The sequence below is a fragment of the Haliotis rufescens genome, unplaced genomic scaffold, assembly GCF_023055435.1.
Source record: "Haliotis rufescens isolate VD_foot unplaced genomic scaffold, xgHalRufe1.0.p SCAF_1, whole genome shotgun sequence".
Classification (NCBI taxonomy): Eukaryota; Metazoa; Mollusca; class Gastropoda; order Lepetellida; family Haliotidae; genus Haliotis; species Haliotis rufescens.
In genome coordinates this window covers 69,100,027-69,112,524 of record NW_025963779.1, presented here as the reverse complement: position 1 = coordinate 69,112,524, position 12,498 = coordinate 69,100,027, and the positions used below count along the sequence as shown (strand labels likewise).

General features: G+C 38.0%; 1 protein-coding gene across 1 annotated transcript in view; it reads right to left on the bottom strand.

Annotated features, from left to right (window-relative positions):
* Positions 1-12,498, bottom strand: part of LOC124134071 (cAMP-dependent protein kinase type II regulatory subunit-like) — a 143,171-nt gene that overhangs the window by 86,183 nt on the left and 44,490 nt on the right. Inside the window, exon 2 of the mRNA XM_046498706.2 lies at positions 35-149. The gene's annotated coding sequence lies outside the window, so the exon portion shown is untranslated. The remainder of the gene's footprint in view (positions 1-34; positions 150-12,498) is intronic.

The following is a 12,498-nucleotide window of genomic DNA, read 5'->3' as shown; positions in this document are numbered from 1 at the left end:
ATGCTAATTTGTACAAGTTTAACAAATCACTTACCTAGTTCACCGCAGTGTCTCCATACACCGAGAATGGTAACTTTCCCAACATCTACATCCAGCAGTTACAGACAACCTACTTGTTGACCAGTTGATCACTGCGAACTCCGGCCAACCTACAACAAAACGTGTCCAGTCAATATCTTCAACACCTTGCTTGTCAGCTGCCAGCGAGATCGCCCAGAGCTATTATGTGAAGAATTTCAATACCAAAACGCACCAGTCTCCGCTCGAGCCGTATTCTAAGAGAGGTGCCTTGCGCCCTGGAATCGCCTGATTGCAATTCTACTCTACAGCACCACACTGACTATTGGGGTGATATGGCCGGGTCCTTGAATTCTGGATATATTTAATGGTAGAACAATGTGGTCAATATTGTAACAATGGCGGTCGAGCGAGGCCGGCTTCTCATTGAACGTACATGGTTCTGTATTGGCAATGTATTCAATATCCCTGCGTACTCATAACGATTTCAGATAGGGGACTTCTAAAGTACTTTAACAAGAATAAACTCCTAACAATGGCATAACAATGTCCTATTGAGGCGTAAGAATGAACACTCAAGGTTAAGAGTTAAAGACACTCGGAGGTGACTGTAAAAGAGCTCATAGTATGTATGTGGTCATGCAGAAACGCTAATAATGATGCTGGAAAACAATGCTTCGAGTTTGAGCTGGTGAGATGTTTGGGCATATGCACACGCCTTATGGCGCTTGTTGTATTGTGTCGGACCGTCTACCAGGTGGTGAAAACAATTTCATTACGTACAGTATGTCTTGTAAACATGATACTTATGCCGTGTCATGTGATCAAATACTGAATACACTGAACATTGGTAATTACAGGTAAATTCATTCAAGCATTCGAGGCCTTAGTAAAGCTTTCAAAATGTTTTATGGTGGACATGTGGACATTTCCAAATTTGACTCATGAGTGACCAAAATAATGTCCGATACAATCCCCTACTTTAACCATATGTTACCGTGTTTGTTCAGTGAACACTTGACTTGCCTTTGCATGTGTTTGTGACGGGTGCTACCGAGGGGACAGGACACGGTCACATTTTCGCAAAAACCTGGTACCATTACCATTTGATAGTGATTCGTAAAGTTATGCTTTCAGATAGAGTCGACTGTGCTTTCATGAGAGATTCCAATAGCGAGAAGTACACATAGGTTCGAGCCTATTTCTGATTATAAATGTATGCATAGAATTTGGTTATAAATGTATGCATAGAATTTGGTTATAAATGTATGCATAGAATTTGGTTATAAATGTATGCATTGAATTTGGTTATAAATATATACATAGAATTTGGTTATAAATGTATGCATAGAATTTGGTTATTTATGTATGCATAGAATTTGGTTATTAATGTATACATAGAATATGGTTATAAATGTATCCATAGAATTTGGTTATATACGTAGGCATATAATTTGGTTATAAATGTATGCATAGAATTTGGTTATAAGTGTATGCATAGAATTTTGTTATTTATGTATACATAGAATTTGGTTATAAATGTATTCATAGAATTTGGTTATCAATGTATACAAAGAATTTGGTTTAAAATGTATGCATAGAATTTGGTAATAAATGTATGCATATAATTTGGTTATAAATGTAGGCATAGAATCTGGTTATAAATGTATGCATATAATTTGGTTATAAATGTATGCATAGAATTTTGTTATTTATGTATACATAGAATCTGGTTTGAAATGTATTCATAGAATTAGGTTATAAATGTATACATAGAATTTGGTTTTAAATGTATGCATAGAATTTGGTTATAAATGTTTGCATAGAATTTGGTTATAAATGTAGGCATAAAATCTGGTTATAAATGGATACAGAGAATCTGGGTATACATGTCAACTTAGAATCTGGTTTTAAATGTATACATAGAATCTGGTTTTAAATGTATACATAGAATCTGGTTTTAAATGTATACATGGAATCTGGTTTAAATGTAACCATAGAATCTGGTTATAAATTTATACATAGAACCTGGTTATAAATGTATACATAGAATCTGGTTTTAAAATGTAAACATAAATCTGGTTATAAATGTAACCACAGAATCAGGTTATACATGAATACATAAAATCTGGTTATAAATTTTAACATAGAATCTGATTATAAATGTATACATAGAACCTTGTTATAAATGTATACATAAAACCTGGTTATAAATGTATACATAGAATCTGCTTTTAAATGTATAGAAATAATCTGGTTATAAATATATACATAGAAACAGGTTATAAATGAAATGTATACATAGAACCTGGTTATAAATGTATACATAGAATCTGGTTGAAAAGTAACCATAGAATCCGGTTATAAATGTATACATAGAATCTGGTTTCAAATGTATAGAAATAATCTGGTTATAAATGTAAAAATAGAAACAGGTTATAAATGTAAACATAGAATCTGGTTATAAATTTATACATAGAGCCTGGTTATAAATGTATACATAGAATCTGGTTATAAATGTATACACAGAATCAGGCTATACATGAATACATAGAATCTGGTTATAAATGTAAACATAGAATCTGGTTATAAATGTATACATAGAATCTGGTTATAAATTTATACATAGAATCTGGTTATAAATGTAAACATAGAAACAGGTTATAAAAGTATACATAGAAACAGGTTATAAATGTATACAGAGAATCTGGTTATACATGTATACAAAGAATCTGGTTATACATGTATACATAGAATCTGGTTAGACATGTATACATAGAATCTGGTTATACATGTATACATAGAATCTGGTTAGACATGGATACATAGAATCTGGTTTTAAATGTATACATAGAATCTGGTTTCAAATATAACCATAGAATCTGGAAATAAACGTATACATAGAATCTGCTTTCAAATGTAACCATAAAATCTGGATATGAATGTATATATAGAATCTGGTTATAAATGTATACATAGAATCTGGTTATAAACTTAAACATAGAATCTGGTTTAAATGTAAGCATAGAATCCGGTTATAAATGTATACATAGAATCTGGTTTCAAATGTAGAGAAATAATCTGGTTATAAATGTATACATAGAAACAGGTAATAAATGTAAACATAGAACCTGGTTATAAATGTATACATAGAATCTGGTTTAAATGTAACCATAGAATCCGGTTATAAATGTATACATAGAATCTGGTTATAAACTTAAACATAGAATCTGGTTTAAATGTAAGCATAGAATCCGGTTATAAATGTATACATAGAATCTGGTTTCAAATGTATAGAAATAATATGGTTATAAATGTATACATAGAAACATGTGATAAATGTAAACATAGAATCTGGTCATAAATTTATACATAGAACCTGGTTATAAATGTATACATAGAATCTGGTTTTAAAATGTATACATAGAACCTGGTTATAAATGTAACCACAGAATCAGGTTATAAATGAATACATAGAATCTGGTTATGAATGTATACATAGAACCTGGTTATAAATGTATACATAGAATCTGGTTATAAATGTATACATAGAACATGGTTATAAATGTATACATAGAACCTGGTTATAAATGTATGCATAGAATCTGGTTTCAAATGTATAGAAATAATCTGGTTATAAATGTATACATAGAAACAGGTTATAAAAGTATATATAGAAACAGGTTATAAATGTATACACTGAATCTGGTTATACATGTATACAAAGAATCTGGTTATACATGTATACATAGATTACGGTTATACCTGTATACATAGAATCTGGTTATACATGTATACATATAATCTGGTTATAAATGTATACATAGAATCTGGTTTCAAATGTATAGAAATAATCTGGTTATAAATGTATACATAGAAACAGGTTATAAATGTATACATAGAACCTGGTTATAAATGTATACATAGAACCTGGTTATAAATGTATACATAGAATCTGGTTTCAAATGTAACCATGGAATCCGGTTATAAATGTATACATAGAATCTGGTTTCAAATGTATAGAAATAATATGCTTATAAATGTATAAATGTAAATGTATATATAGAAACAGGTTATAAATGTAAACATAGAATCTTGTTATAAATTTATACATAGAACCTGGTTATAAATGAAAACATAGAATATGGTTTTAAGATGTATACATAGAATCTGGTTATAAATGTGTACATAGAACCTGGTTATAAATGTATACATAGAACCTGGTTATAAATGCATACATAGAACCTGGTTATAAATATATACATAGAATCTGGTTTCAAATGTATACATAGAATCTGGTTTCAAATGTAACCATAGAATCTGGTTATACATGTATACGAAGAATCTGTTATAATGTATACATAGAATTTGGTTATAAATGTATACATAGAATCTGGTTATGAATGTATACAAAGAACGTGGTTATAAATGTATACATAGAATCTGGTTATACATGTCTATAAAGAATCTGGTTATAAATGTATACATAGAATCTGGTTATAAATGTATACATAGAACCTGGTTATAAATGTATACATAGAATCTGGTTATAAATATATACATATAATCTGGTTATACATGTATACATAGAATCTGGTTATAAATGTATATAAAGAATCTGGTTATAAATGTATAGATAGAATCTGGTTATAAATGTATACAAAGAATCTGATTATAAATGTATACATAGAATCTGATTATAAATGTATACAAAGAATCTGGTTATAAATGTATACATAGACTCTGATGATAAATATATGCATAGAATCTGATTATAAATGTATAGGTGGAATCTGGTTTCAAATGTAACCATAGAACCTGGTTTTAAATGTATACATAGAACCTAGTTACAAATGTATACGTAGAATCTGGTTATAAATGTATACATAGAACCTGAAGTTATGAATCCCTTTTGATTCTGTTGATAAATTTATTTTGCGAACTAACGGTACAATGCCGAATTCTTTGTAATGGAAAGATATACCCTCATGTACATAATGTGGTGGTATCTAATCACCGTCTCTAATTATTTGTTATTGTTTGCTTCTGGACAAGGCAAACATTGGCTGAAGTGAAGTTAATACTTTGTTATGTTTTCGGCAGAAGGTTTTTACATTTTTAGTTTTTTGATGTTTTACTTTTAATTTCTTAAACGTAAAATCAACTTGACGTTAACACCAAGTTCTACAAGAACACAATTTTGACAAATTACTTAATTTCACCGTTCAATGGATTCACTCGGTGAAAGTATAAGACACATATTCTCTAATTCGATCCGAAAAGTTAAATTAGAAAAGCAATATAACTTATTCTATTCACTCTCAATATGACCGCAAGAGATATTTTTAGGACACCAGTGTGACGTCAGGCATTAGGCTTCTTTTTACAGGTTGTAAAAATGGAACATCGTCAATTAAATTCACGGAAAGCAGATGGTTACATTCTTCCCCAAGTGAACTAAACACTAAACGCCTTTGAAGACTCGGCGGTCGACCAGCTATTTAGACAGAGCGTTGAAGAAACGCCATCTCAGTTGGCACATGGCCTCCCATCTCACAGCAGGCCAGTGCTGATAAATACTCCCCGAAATCCCCAGGGTTTGCACATGTTCTTCCAGCGGAAAATTGGTCCTAAAATGACTCTGGGAATTATGAATACTTTATCATGCTCCCTTAGGTATGTACATTGTTTATCGACGGGGGAAATTAAGCTGTTATGTGTCTTCGTCCATTTCCTAGATCATATTGAGCGTCTATGTGTCCTGAAAGTGCTTGGGTGTATCACGATGAATATGGCGGTGCTACCATCAGCTCTCATCAGTCTGTTGGGGATTGACCTGGCCGTGTAATTGATGACCCGATGAAATTCTCAGCCGAAGGTCAGGTGATAAAACGATTATCCTCATTAAGAGTCGCGAGATGTATCATGGCACAGAAGCCCATGTCGGCTTGATAATGACATGCTAATCTGATTAGTTAATTGTATTTCTGTAACGATCTGCCTACACCGTAGGGAGACCATCGGTAGTTATCTTAATTGTGTACGTGTAAAACGTTCCATTAGGCATGCGAGATACTTTGATTTTGTTTTCTAATAAAACATAGCGATGTAATATTCTTACAGTACTCATAAATATCCCATATGTCATAAACATTTGCAAAAAAACATGTTGTACGAGATGATGTAGTTTAATGAAAGATTTGAAAAACATTTTGACAAAACAAAAATATTAATAATTATATTGATGCGGTGAAAGCATAATGTTATTTCTTAACTGGGTATGGTGGATCCTAATGTTGATGAAATTCGTAACCCAGTGCAATGCTATCAGGTTTCGTATAAGCAAATCAGCATAGTATTACAATAATTCGGCGTACCTCATAGTGGTAAGATGACAATCAAGAATGTACTGACGGGGACCTGGGATTTGCCGAAAAGAATAATCAAGCTTGGAAAACAGTAAACTGCCCCCACTTTTAGATAAATAAATAATTTCCCTGTTATAAGCTGTAAGTCTCCATGTATTATTGGTTAGTTAACTGCTGGTCGGCAAAAATATCATGCCTTTAACAATTAGTGAAAAATAAAGATAATTTGTATACGACAATCTTGAACCTCAACTTTGAACTGCGGGTCAATGGGATCACAGGGTAAATAAGATAATTAGGATGAGGGTTTGTCTACCCATAGGACGTGCAAATGTCACCTTAGTTCCACTGTGACGACCCGATCCTCAGTTTAATTGTGACACAGGGACATGACAACTGTAGGCTCCAAAGCATGTTCACTTGTACAGCTCAACACAGGGAACATGACAGCTGTAGGCTCCAAAGCAGGTCCTCCAGTACAGCTTTACACAGAGAACATGACATCTAGAGGCTCCAAAGCATGTTCTCTTGTTCAGCTTGACACAGGGAACATGACATCTGTAGGCTCCAAAGCATGTTCTCCTGTACAGCTTGACACAGGGAACATGACATCTGTAGGCTCCAAAGCATGTTCTCTTGTTCAGCTTGACACAGGGAGCATGACATCTGTAGGCTCCAAAGCATGTTCTCGAGTACAGTGTGACACAGGGTACATGACAAATGTATGCTCCAAAGCATGTTCTCGAGTACAGTGTGACACAGGGAGCATGACATCTGTAGGCTCCAAAGCATGTTCTCGAGTACAGTGTGACACAGTGAACATGACATCAATAGGCTCCAACGCATGTTCTCGAGTACAGTGTGACACAGTGAACATGACATCTGTAGGCTCAAAAGCATGTTCTCCAGTAGAGTGTGACACAGGCAACATGACATCTGTAGGCTCCAAAGCATGTTCTGCAGTACAGCTTGACACAGGGAACATGACATCTGTATGCTCCAAAACATATTCTCCAGTACAGTGTGACACAGGGAACATGACATCTGTAGGCTTCAAAGCATGTTCTCCTGTACAGCTTAACAAAGGGAACATGACAACTGTAGGCTCCAAAGCATGTTCTCCTGTACAGCTTGACACAGGGAACATGACATATGTAGGCTAAAAAGCATGTTCTCCAGTACAGTGTGACACAGTGAACATGACATCTGTAGGCTCCAAAGCATGTTCTCGTGTACAGATCAACACAGGGAACGAGATAGCTGTAGGCTCCGAAGCAGGTTCTCCAGTACAGCTTTACACAGAGAACATAACATCTGTAGGCTCCAAAGCATGTTCCCCTGTACAGCTTAACAAAGGGAACATGACAACTGTATGCTCCAAAGCATGTTCTCCTGTACAGCTTGACACAGGGAACATGACATCTGTAGGCTAAAAAGCATGTTCTCGAGGACAGTGTGACACAGTGAACATGACATCAATAGGCTCCAACGCATGTTCTCGAGTACAGAACAACACAGGGAACATGACATCTGTAGGCTCCAAAGCATGTTCTCGTGTACAGATCAACACAGGGAACACGATAGCTGTAGGCTCCGAAGCAGGTTCTCCAGTACAGCTTTACACAGAGAACATAACATCTGTATGCTCCAAAACATATTCTCCAGTACAGTGTGACACAGGGAACATGACATCTGTAGGCTTCAAAGCATGTTCTCCTGTACAGCTTAACAAAGGGAACATGACAACTGTAGGCTCCAAAGCATGTTCTCCTGTACAGCTTGACACAGGGAACATGACATATGTAGGCTAAAAAGCATGTTCTCGAGTACAGTGTGACACTGTGAACATGACATCAATAGGCTCCAACGCATGTTCTCGAGTACAGAACAACACAGGGAACATGACATCTGTAGGCTCCAAAGCATGTTCTCGTGTACAGATCAACACAGGGAACGAGATAGCTGTAGGCTCCGAAGCAGGTTCTCCAGTACAGCTTTACACAGAGAACATAACATCTGTAGGCATCAAAGCATGTTCCCCTGTACAGCTTAACAAAGGGAACATGACAACTGTAGGCTCCAAAGCATGTTCTCTTGTACAGCTTAACAAAGGGAACATGACATCTGTTGGCTCCAAAGCATGTTCTCGAGTACAGTGTGACACAGGGAACATGACATCTGTAGGCTCCAACGCATGTTCTCGAGTACAGATCAACAAAGGGAACATGACATCTGTAGGCTCAAAAGCATGTTCTGCAGTACAGCTTAACAAAGGGAACATGACATCTGTAGGCTCCAAAGCATGTTCTCCTGTACAGCTTGACACAGGGAACATGACATCTGTAGGCTTCAAAGCATGTTCTCGAGTACAGTGTGACACAGGGAACATGACATATGTAGGCTCCAACGCATGTTCTCGAGTACAGATCAATACAGTGAACATGACATCTGTAGGCTCCAAAGCATGTTCTGCAGTACAGCTTAACAAAGGGAACATGACAACTGTAGGCTCCAAAGCATGTTCTCGTGTACAGCTTAACAAAGGGAACATGACAACTGTAGGCTCCAAAGCATGTTCTCTTGTACAGCTTAACAAAGGGAACATGACATCTGTTGGCGCCAAAGCATGTTCTCCTGTACAGCTTAACAAAGGGAACATGACATCTGTAGGCTCCAAAGCATGTTCGACTGTACAGCTTAACAAAGGGAACATGACTTCTGTTGGCTCCAAAGCATGTTCTCCTGTACAGTGTGACACAGGGAACATGACATCTGTAGGCTCCAAAGCATGTTCTCGAGTTCAGATCAACAAAGGGAACATGACATCTGTAGGCTCCAAAGCATGTTCTGCAGTACAGCTTAACAAAGGGAACATGACAACTGTAGGCTCCAAAGCATGTTCTCCTGTACAGCTTAACAAAGGGAACATGACATCTGTTGGCTCCAAAGCATGTTCTCCTGTACAGTGTGACACAGGGAACATGACATCTGTAGGCTCCAAAGCATGTTCTCGAGTACAGATCAACAAAGGGAACATGACAACTGTAGGCTCCAAAGCATGTTCTCTTGTACAGCTTAACAAAGGGAACATGACAACTGTAGGCTCCAAAGGATGTTCTCTTGTACAGCTTAACAAAGGGAACATGACATCTGTTGGCTCCAAAGCATGTTCTCCTGTACAGCTTAACAAAGGGAACATGACAACTGTAGGCTCCAAAGCATGTTCGACTGTACAGCTTAACAAAGGGAACATGACATCTGTAGGCTCCAAAGCATGTTCTCCTGTACAGCTTAACAAAGGGAACATGACATCTGTTGGCTCCAAAGCATGTTCGACTGTACAGCTTAACAAAGGGAACATGACATCTGTAGGCTCCAAAGCATGTTCTCGAGTACAGTGTGACACAGTGAACATGACATCAATAGGCTCCAACGCATGTTCTCGAGTACAGTGTGACACAGTGAACATGACATCTGTAGGCTCCAAAGCATGTTCTCCAGTAGAGTGTGACACAGGCAACATGACATCTGTAGGCTCCAAAGCATGTTCTGCAGTACAGATTGACACAGGGAACATGACATCTGTATGCTCCAAAACATATTCTCCAGTACAGTGTGACACAGGGAACATGACATCTGTAGGCTTCAAAGCATGTTCTCCTGTACAGCTTAACAAAGGGAACATGACAACTGTAGGCTCCAAAGCATGTTCTCCTGTACAGCTTGACACAGGGAACATGACATATGTAGGCTAAAAAGCATGTTCTCCAGTACAGTGTGACACAGTGAACATGACATCTGTAGGCTCCAAAGCATGTTCTCGTGTACAGATCAACACAGGGAACGAGATAGCTGTAGGCTCCGAAGCAGGTTCTCCAGTACAGCTTTACACAGAGAACATAACATCTGTAGGCTCCAAAGCATGTTCCCCTGTACAGCTTAACAAAGGGAACATGACAACTGTAGGCTCCAAAGCATGTTCTCCTGTACAGCTTGACACAGGGAACATGACATCTGTAGGCTAAAAAGCATGTTCTCGAGGACAGTGTGACACAGTGAACATGACATCAATAGGCTCCAACACATGTTCTCGAGTACAGAACAACACAGGGAACATGACATCTGTAGGCTCCAAAGCATGTTCTCGTGTACAGATCAACACAGGGAACACGATAGCTGTAGGCTCCGAAGCAGGTTCTCCAGTACAGCTTTACACAGAGAACATAACATCTGTATGCTCCAAAACATATTCTCCAGTACAGTGTGACACAGGGAACATGACATCTGTAGGCTTCAAAGCATGTTCTCCTGTACAGCTTAACAAAGGGAACATGACAACTGTAGGCTCCAAAGCATGTTCTCCTGTACAGCTTGACACAGGGAACATGACATATGTAGGCTAAAAAGCATGTTCTCGAGTACAGTGTGACACAGTGAACATGACATCAATAGGCTCCAACGCATGTTCTCGAGTACAGAACAACACAGGGAACATGACATCTGTAGGCTCCAAAGCATGTTCTCGTGTACAGATCAACACAGGGAACGAGATAGCTGTAGGCTCCGAAGCAGGTTCTCCAGTACAGCTTTACACAGAGAACATAACATCTGTAGGCTCCAAAGCATGTTCCCCTGTACAGCTTAACAAAGGGAACATGACAACTGTAGGCTCCAAAGCATGTTCTCCTGTACAGCTTAACAAAGGGAACATGACATCTGTTGGCTCCAAAGCATGTTCTCGAGGACAGTGTGACACAGGGAACATGACATCTGTAGGCTCCAACGCATGTTCTCGAGTACAGATCAACAAAGGGAACATGACATCTGTAGGCTCAAAAGCATGTTCTGCAGTACAGCTTAACAAAGGGAACATGACATCTGTAGGCTCCAAAGCATGTTCTCCTGTACAGCTTAACAAAGGGAACATGACAACTGTAGGCTCCAAAGCATGTTCTCTTGTACAGCTTAACAAAGGGAACATGACATCTGTTCGCTCCAAAGCATGTTCTCCTGTACAGCTTAACAAAGGGAACATGACAACTGTAGGCTCCAAAGCATGTTCGACTGTACAGCTTAACAAAGGGAACATGACTTCTGTTGGCTCCAAAGCATGTTCTCCTGTACAGTGTGACACAGGGAACATGACATCTGTAGGCTCCAAAGCATGTTCTCGAGTACAGCTTGACACAGGGAACATGACATCTGTTGGCTCCAAAGCATGTTCTGCAGTACAGCTTAACAAAGGGAACATGACATCTGTAGGCTCCAAAGCATGTTCTCCTGTACAGCTTGACACAGGGAACATGACATCTGTAGGCTTCAAAGCATGTTCTCGAGTACAGTGTGACACAGGGAACATGACATATGTAGGCTCCAACGCATGTTCTCGAGTACAGATCAATACAGAGAACATGACATCTGTAGGCTCCAAAGCATGTTCTGCAGTACAGCTTAACAAAGGGAACATGACAACTGTAGGCTCCAAAGCATGTTCTCTTGTACAGCTTAACAAAGGGAACATGACAACTGTAGGCTCCAAAGGATGTTCTCTTGTACAGCTTAACAAAGGGAACATGACATCTGTAGGCTCCAAAGCATGTTCTCCTGTACAGCTTAACAAAGGGAACATGACAACTGTAGGCTCCAAAGCATGTTCGACTGTACAGCTTAACAAAGGGAACATGACATCTGTTGGCTCCAAAGCATGTTCTCCTGTACAGCTTAACAAAGGGAACATGACATCTGTTGGCTCCAAAGCATGTTCGACTGTACAGCTTAACAAAGGGAACATGACAACTGTAGGCTCCAAAGCATGTTCTCGAGTACAGTGTGACACAGGGAACATGACATATGTAGGCTCCAACGCATGTTCTCGAGTACAGATCAACACAGGGAACATAACATCTGTAGGCTCCAAAGCATTTTCTCCAGTACAGTGTGACACAGGGAACATAACATCTGTAGGCTCCAAAGCATGTTCTCCTGTACAGCTTAACAAAGGGAACACGATAGCTGTAGGCTCCAAAGCATGTTCTCTTGTACAGCTTAACAAAGGGAACACGATAGCTGTAGGCTCCAAAGCAGGTTCTCCAGTACAGCTTTACACAGAGAA